We start from the raw sequence: 8,949 nt of genomic DNA on the forward strand, positions 1-8,949 counted from the left end.
AAAGAGATAGTTGTGGGGGTCCAAATGGGATAGGTGGGTGGCCACCAACATCCACCTGGATCATTCCTCCCCCCTTAGGAAGCAATGGTCCCCATTGCGTTGAGTTCCTCCATCTGCTGAACTTGTCCTGCAAACTCTGATGTGTCCAGGGATGGTGGGAAGCATGGTCGACGATGGTCCACATTGAACATTTGGTGCAGGCGAAGGAATGGAGGAATGATGTGCTCCAAAGCATTGTTCCCCATAGCCTTGGTACTGCTGTAAAGACCATGTCGGAATGATCTGAGCTTCTGATGGGTTCTGGTAAGGCGTTCTTTCTGTCGGTGCAACCAGACTTTGTTGCCCACCTGAAACTTGTGTGGTACCATGTGGGTGAGGAGAAGTTGTTCCTGTGTTCTGTCATGACCGTATTCCTTTGTTGCTGCTGCTGTGTAGAGGAAACCCTTTGCAGGGGTCATGGAGTGAACCAGACAGATGAATTTCCTGGTCTGTGATATGAGCTTGCTGCCTTTCTTGGTAGTGATCAAAGATGTGGCGGTAGGTGGGGCTACCTCCGGTATCCTGTATAATGAATTATTCAAAGAAATAATGACAGCACGAGGCCTTGACTCATACACAGCATGTCGCCTCCACAAGTATGGTTGGCCTAATAATACATCGCAAACATCCAGAGGTGTAACATCACACAATACCTCGTCTGTGAAGGGTTTGATGCTGTAGGGAAGGCGGCACTGCTGGCGAACTTTCAGATCTCGTCCTTCATGAAGCCACCCGATACTGTATGGCTGCGGGTGTGGTGTAGTCGGTAGGCCCAACCGCTTCACGACCTCTGCTGAAACCAGGTTCTTTTGGCTACCACTGTCGACAATGAATCGCAGCGGTGAACCCTTCACCCACATCTGTGAGTGGAAAAGACGCTCCCCCTCCTCTGGATCTTCGGGCTCATTTTTCTTGATCTTGGCGGTGGCAACAGTGGCACTGGGATCCGCATCAATGATCTGCTTCCCTTTTCCATTCTCCTTGTCGGGTTCTGGCTCAGGGTCAGAACATGTATCTGATTCGGAAGCCTTCAACTCGGCCACCAGTGACTGCTTGGTCCGACACTCACTTGTGTTATGAGTGGGACTTTTGTGGAACTCACACCACTTTCCTGTGTCCTTCTTCGGTTTCGTGGTGTTGTTCTTTTCTTGCGGCTTCGACGGGTTGTCTTGGGTTACCCCGCCTTGGCTTTGTCCTTTGGGCTTCGGATTTGCAGATCCAAAGTCTCGCTTCTTCTGTTTGAACTTTTGCTCGATTTTGACAGCGTATCGGTATGCTGTGCCAAGTGAGGAGATGTTCAAGAACACCATCTCTTCCTGGATGTATCTGTGCAGGCAGCCACGGTATTTGAGTACCAGATGCAGCTCAGAATCTTTGATACCCAACTGTGTGCGAAGGGTATGAAAAATGTTTGTGAACTCTGACACATCTTGATCTCGTCCCTGCCGCAGTGTGGTCCATTTGATGTATTTGTCCTCATAGCTTCCGACAGGGTAGTATTGCTCCTTGATGGCATCTCGGAATTCATTCCAAGTAGGTGCGGCTGAAAATAGTGAGCCTGTACTTTCATCCTTCTGCTCGCAGTAGGTTTCCCACCAGTCCTTGACGTGGGGGGCTGCTTTGAGAAGAGCGAAAATGATCTTTTCCCGACTTGAAAATTCATGAACAGAAAAATACCCATCTAGCAGATTTAACCATTTATCTACGCCATCTGCGTCTATTTGACCCTCGAATATGGGGATTTCAAAATTAACTTGTACCTTGAAGGGTGTGGCATTTCCAGAGTCGCTGTTGGAAGTCGATGCGTCGCCTCTGGGTAGTCGCTGAAGGATCTGCGCAAAGCTATCCATCATCGCGTTCCGTTGTCGCTCGAGCGCTTCTTCGAGCAAGATTTTGATAGGATCTCCTGCCCCCTCGTCTTTCTTCTCATCCGCCATGGGAGGCCGTCGGGATTTGCGAGGCTGGTCTTGCAAAGGTTCGACCAGTTCAAGCCCTAACTCCTTATATCCCGACCTCGTTGGGGACATGCAAAGAAAAACAGAGAAAAAGCAGACCGCTTTGATACCACTGATCCGGATTTAAACAGGAACGCAATAAATTACAGAGATAGCCATAAATACAGAGATTCGATAACCATAAATACAGAGATGCAGCGGAAATAATACTTCATTTCATTAATGGAAAATACTGAAATATGCTTACAAACAGAAATGGCAATAAACTAGCTAGGGCGATGGTAGCTTATCTCTGAGAAGAGATGTGATGGCTACATGCCTCTGAACTGTATTACAATGAGGCTCGAAGGCCTATTTATTGTTGAGAAACAATGGAAAACCCTTCACATACCGAAACCTAACCCTAGAAGATGAAACGCCAAATTGTGGGCCCCGTTTGGGTAAATTGGTACATCAATTTCCCGGGGTCGTAACTTTGGCATACGATCTCCGTTTGACGCGTACGATAGCTCGTTAGAAAGATCTATCCGAGTACTACCGCTTTGGGAGGCAACACAAGGCTCGGTCGCCCCAGAATTCCAAAAAAACGTCGTTTAGGGCCTCAAAACGGCTCCGGAAGTTCAGGACCCGAAAAACGGCTAAAAATAGTAAACTGTGCTACAATTTAGGAAACTGAAAAGACTGAAAGAGATAGTTGTGGGGGTCCAAATGGGATAGGTGGGTGGCCACCAACATCCACCTGGATCAGAGAAAGGAGAGAAGAGAGAGAAGAGGACAAGAGAGAGATAGGGAGAGAAGGGGAAGAGAGAGGGAGACACACCAGAGAGAGAGAGAGAGAGAGAGAGAGAGAGAGAGAGAGAGAGATGGGGGGAGAGATAGAGGGAGGTGGGAGAGAATGAAAGAGAGAGATGACTCAATAGAGAGAATGAGAGGGAGAGAGAGATGGAGTTGGAGGGGGAGAGAAGAAGAACTACACAGAGGGATAAAGGTGGAGAGAGAGAGAGGGAGTGATAATGGAGAGATAGAGAGAGCTTGACGGAGAGAGGAGAGTAGGAGGGAAGAGGGAGAGAGAGAGAGAGAGAGAGAGAGAGAGATAATGTGTATGTTTGGTGAGATAAATAGATAGGGAGAGAGACTGTGTATGTTTGGCGGATGAGATAGACAGAGAGAATAAGAAAGAGACACATAGTTACAATTATAGATATTACATAGTATTATATAACCCACCTAGATCTAGATAGAGAGAGAATAAGAAAGAGACACATAGTTACAATTATAGATATTATATAGTGTTATATAACCTACCTAGATCCATCTTAACCTCGAATCTCTCAAGGGCGATAAAATCTATGGAGGTGCAAACCTTTCCTCAATTTTTGCACTCAAACCAAAGGTTTTGACCTTGAGAGATTTGATCCCTCTTGACGATTGATAGATCCAGGGTTAAGATGGATTAGGCTGGTTTTATCTAATTTGACTTAGTCAAGATGTTAAACATTACATTACAACATCTCTACCATACTTGGCTGGAGAGGGATACACAATTATTATTATTACTATTATAAAAAGAATTTAATTTACAAATTAAACCAATACACATTTTAAAAAACATTGAACAAAATAGATAAATCTCAATCATTGATTTGTATATACTATTATTAATATTCAAAAATATTTCATGGAGGTGAAATTTCTACCATCAACTTAATAATAACATTTTGAAATTTCTTCCAAAAATCAATATCTTTTAGAAAGTTAATTTCTTTTTTGTTGAGCTACAGTCCAGTATGAGAGAGATGTGTAAGTATGTCAATGTCCAACTTGGAGTTAAAATGTGTCCCTTTAAACAAATTATTTAAATAAAAAATGGTAGATATAATAAAAACAAAAATAAGACATCAATAGTTTCACTCTTTGCCCATACTAAGGAGAAGTGGTAAAAATATTTCACTTTCACTCTTAACCACAAATAAAATATTTTGATGTCCATATAAAAAACATAATCTTATATCAACTTAATAGAGAAATAAAGATTAAAAATTAAAAAATAACTATAAACATTATATAAAACAATTGAATATATATATATATATATATATATATATATATATATATATATATATATATATATATATATATATATATATATATATTTATTTATTTATATATGCCCATGGGGCTTTGGATTGACGATGAATGTGTGCATTGTTAAGGCACTCTGTGATAGGTCACTGGTTCAAATCTCCCATGGGTCTCACCTACCATATATATATATATATATAACATTTTAAGCAATCTCACTATAAAAATATTTTTTATAATTAAAACATTTTAAGTAGTCTCACTATTTTATGCCCAAGTAAAATTTGATCCATTTTATACAATGTATAAAGTGTTTTTTCGGAAGGAGTTACATTGAGGATTTGGGTCGAGGCTTTTCGAACCAACAAGTGTGGTTCATCTTCAGGACAGGATGAAGAAACAAATCCAAGAAGAGGGCTAAATAGGAAGACACGCGTCAAAGCTAGCAAAGGTCCCAAGATCAAGAAAGAACCCATCGACGTAGTTTAGGAGTCCACCTCCCCTTCATCCAAGGGACGACTGACAAGATTGCCAGAATCCTAAAGAAGCATAATATTTCCTCGACCTTTAGACCCCTCAGCACCATTAGGAGTTCCCTCAAGTTTGTTAAAGACCAAGTGAACCATATGGATATGAAAGGTGTTTATATCATCCCTGTTCCTGTGGAACCTCTTACATAGGTGAAATTGGTCGTTCTATAAACTAGAGGATTAAGGAACAACTGATGATATTAAACACGGGAGGACAAAATCCTCAGCTTTATCTGAACATGCAGAGAAGACTAAGCTAAGAGAGGTTTATCGCTAAGATCCTCATTTTCATCATCGTTAGTTTAGGGAAGCCATTGAAATTGAGAGGTCTTCTAGTAATATTAATAGGGATTACGGCTAGAAAATTAGTAGTTGTTGGATTCTTGTCGTCTCTTCTTAATTCTATCCCGCCTATTGTTCTTTTTTTTTTTTTTAATTAATCTATAATTGATTATTTTTATATATATATTGATATATAAACAGTAATCATTAACATTCTTATAGAATTTGTTCTTGCATTATAAATATTTTTGTGGTAATATTAATATAAATATTAGTAATTCTATTAATATATGAATGTTTAATTTTTATAGATAGTAATTTATATATATGGTTTATATACCATTTAACATTAATATTATTTATTAATAAAAGTAGGTGTTTATTAAGAATCATTTATTATATATATATATAATTGTTATTATTAGGTTTAATCTTCAGTTATATATATATATATATATTGATAAAGTAAAAAAATAAATTGAATATTATTAACCCTAATATACAATTTTATATTAATATATATATATATATATATATATATAATTAATTAATAAATATGAGTAGGTGTTTATTAAGAATCTTTTATATTATATATATATATATATATATAATTGTTACTATTAATTTTATATTATTTATTAATATGAGTAGGTGTTTATTAAGAATCTTTTATATTATATATATATATATATATTTAATTGTTACTATTAATTTTAATTTTTAGTTATTTATATATATATTGTTGAAGTAAAAAATGAATTGAATAGTATCAGATATAGTCGTTAGCTAGTTAACTAATAAAATTATAAATTATATATATATATATATAAATATTATCAATTTGTCCTGTCTCCCTCCCATAGTTAAACATAGCCATTTTCTTCTAGCTGTTAGGTTGATCTCTATTCCTATTTAACCCTCTTCGTGGATCTATTTCTTCATCGTGTCTTGAAGATGAACCACACTTGTTGTTGGTTCGAAACACGACCCAAATCTTCAATGTGATTTTCTTTCGGAAAAACTCTTTATACATTATGATATGGATCACAGAAGCTTGAATTCGAATACCATTTTATACATTCAAAAATGCAACATAAACAATGAAAAATTATCGTCTAGCTATATATATATTTCAAAGGATCAAATTTGTCTAAGTGTAGACATTTTCTTGATTTCATCTCTCTGCCCTAGATTCGTGGTTAAAATGAATTTACGCTGCACATCATATTAAAAAAATATAAGTTATGTCTATTTTGAAATTAAGTTTCCAAAATTTAATGTTAATTATCAATAAATATAAAATGGAAAGTAAGAATTTAACCTCTATAGATTCTACAATACTCTAAGCACTTATATTTTTTTAACTTTTTATTTGAATTCAATATCATATGAAATGAGTTATGATTTGTGAGATATATGATATTGATAACTTCTTGTATGATAACAAAGCTGTAAAAATCTTCAAAATAAAATGAAGATTTATTGCACGATTAAAATTTTTCTTTCATATTTTTATAAATATATAATTTTTTTATATTAATTATTTTTTAATAATAATAATAATAATTTTAAATAAAATTACTATTTTTTAGTAATATAATTAAGTAACTCTTTTGATATTATCTATATACATTTAATTAGCTATTTAATTAATATAACTTCCCTAAATTTCAACGTAACACAGAGAAATAAATAAATGTCTTGTCAATGGTTGTGAACCCATGAGTCTAGCATCGATTAAGTTGGCGTTTGAGTAGCCTTTAACATTTCATTATCCCAAGGCGAAGCTCAGAAGCTTCCCAAAGTCTAGGTTATTTGATGGTGCTGTACCTGTATGCATCCAGTCCGTCAGTATCTCACTGAAGGATCGAGCGGTGTGGAAGACTCTGGTAAGAAGTTACGCAAATACCCGGCCTAAGCCCGACTTTGGCTCTTATTCGGTCATGCTCCGACTGGAGAACTCGTCTGCAACATGTTACAGAACCTAGAATTTTTCACACAGCCAGGTAACCAATTTGCCCAAATTGTTCCAGGTTGCTTTCTGTTTAGACTTTCACGGAGGTGTATCCTCAATTTACATTGCTCCACTGGCAATGATAGATTTTCAACGAGGGTTTGGATACGACAATGCAGCTTATGGGTTCTTCCTCATGGCGAACAATCATCGCAGCTCCAGGTAACTCACAACCCTACTCGTTATCCTTCCGCTGTACTGAGCAATTTGCCGCTAGTGTTCAATAATTACTTTGCTGTTGCTATGAACAGGGGTTTTCTCGGCTACAGGAATGGCCTACGTGCTATGGTTCTTCCTTTTAAGGCGTGTTCTTAAAATTTTAAAGCGCGGGCTGACCCTTACAGGTATAATGTGGAGCTCCGGTTCCAATCCCCATTAATCTTGTTTCTTCCCAACTGGTCGTGGTTTCAATCCCCATTAAACTTGTTTTTTCATTTTCCAGGTTCTTATTCCGTCACCTCTATATGAGGGCTTACCCATGCTTGATAGCTTATATTTGCTTATGGTTCTTGGTTCCTGGAAGTTGTTACAATTCGAACTTCACATAGGTCGCATCAGTTGTTAATTAGGGTTTAGGGTTTGAGTTTATCTTGTAGCCGTTTTTTTTAAAGATTAATATGGCTTATGTATCAAAGTATTTTTGGCCAGGAAGAATTAGAGCTCGGCTTTTGAGCAGAAGAAGTTATGACTGTAATTGGGTTCTTTTCTAGTTAGATTCTCGCCGGACAGACTTGACCTCACGGTCTGTTGTGTAGGTTCTGCACAGACTTGACATCTCCTGGGCTTTATCGTTGGACTGTATGTTAACTCTCTTTAATGCTACAGACTTTTTAACTCCTTATAACATGTATTGTTCTGGTTCTGTCATTATAATTGCTGTATTTAATTAATATAACTACCCTAAATTTTCAACGTAACAGAGAGAAATAAATAAATGAAAACGGCATTCTATACACTGAATTTTGATGTCATAAAGTTACAAAGACTTGAATGAAAAACCGCATTATATATTCAGAATTTTGGTCTCACAATGCCTACAGGACTATCACCATTATTTAGTAGCCACATATACATTCTGGCTATTTTATATAATATAACAGTGTTATTTTCTAGCAGTCTGGACTCATGAACATGGTGGATGGCGGCAACATTTTTTGCAACATTTACATGCATCGAAGCATAATTCGCAGCACAAACAGTACGGGCTGTTGTGAAAGCTGTTCACGTTATCGTGACCAGTTGATGTGGATAACGGACCTGCAAACTCACAGATGCCCCATTACATTAATATAACTCAAATGAAAAAACTAAAAAGAAAACATTACCTTTCACTAACAAAAAGCATTGCCATACCTGTCACCAACAGAATTATATTGCTTTTGCTGTGTCGGCGTTGTGATTAATTGAGCAACTTAATATGTTATAATACAAACGTAGCATAAGGAAAAATGAGTTATAATACCAACCTTTTGGCATCATTTTCTCCTCCGACACCTTTAATTGTGAATTTCGTTGTGATGCGGACGACGACGACGGCCCTGCTGTTATGGAGTGGGCATGCGAAAGCGAAACAGAAAGCAGCACAAGTAGTATTGCTAGTGTGTAACAACAAGCAGCTAAAACTCTGTTAGTTGTACAATAATTAGCCCCAGCCATTTTCAGATTAATGTTATATGTTATAACAGCGATGGAATACTTTCAAATGTACAAGATACTTTCAGAGCTACATATATATAATATACCGAATTTGGTTTGTTTCTGTTTCAGACACCATCAATTTCGCTGCCTCCAAATTCTGTTCTGTTAGATTATAATTTCAAATTTTTAAATGGAAGCTTCCAAACTTGAATTTGCTGCCTCCAAATTTTGTGCTGCTAAATTATAATTTCAAAATTTTAAATGGAAGCTTCAAACTTGCATTGCATTGACTTAATTCTAACTATGGGTATTTAGGAAACCTGTCAACATAACTTCCTGTTTTACTATCCACAATGTCGGAAGTGATCCGAACCTACTCGGAGATAGGAATCTTTTTCGAGAGGTATTA

The 8,949-nt window shown here is 36.9% G+C and overlaps 1 long non-coding RNA gene across 1 annotated transcript; it reads left to right on the plus strand.

Moving 5' to 3' along the window:
• Nucleotides 1-6,929: 6,929 nt before the first annotated feature.
• LOC149154056 (uncharacterized) lies at nt 6,930-7,746 on the plus strand. Its single transcript, XR_016262548.1, has 3 exons — nt 6,930-7,064; nt 7,154-7,246; nt 7,551-7,746. It is a non-coding gene; the product is annotated as an uncharacterized LOC149154056 (long non-coding RNA).
• Nucleotides 7,747-8,949: the final 1,203 nt, after the last annotated feature.

Source organism: Pinus tabuliformis, chromosome 9 (assembly GCF_031772625.1).
Source record: "Pinus tabuliformis cultivar Carrire ecotype Pingquan chromosome 9, CPIR1, whole genome shotgun sequence".
Lineage (NCBI taxonomy): Eukaryota > Viridiplantae > Streptophyta > Pinopsida > Pinales > Pinaceae > Pinus > Pinus tabuliformis.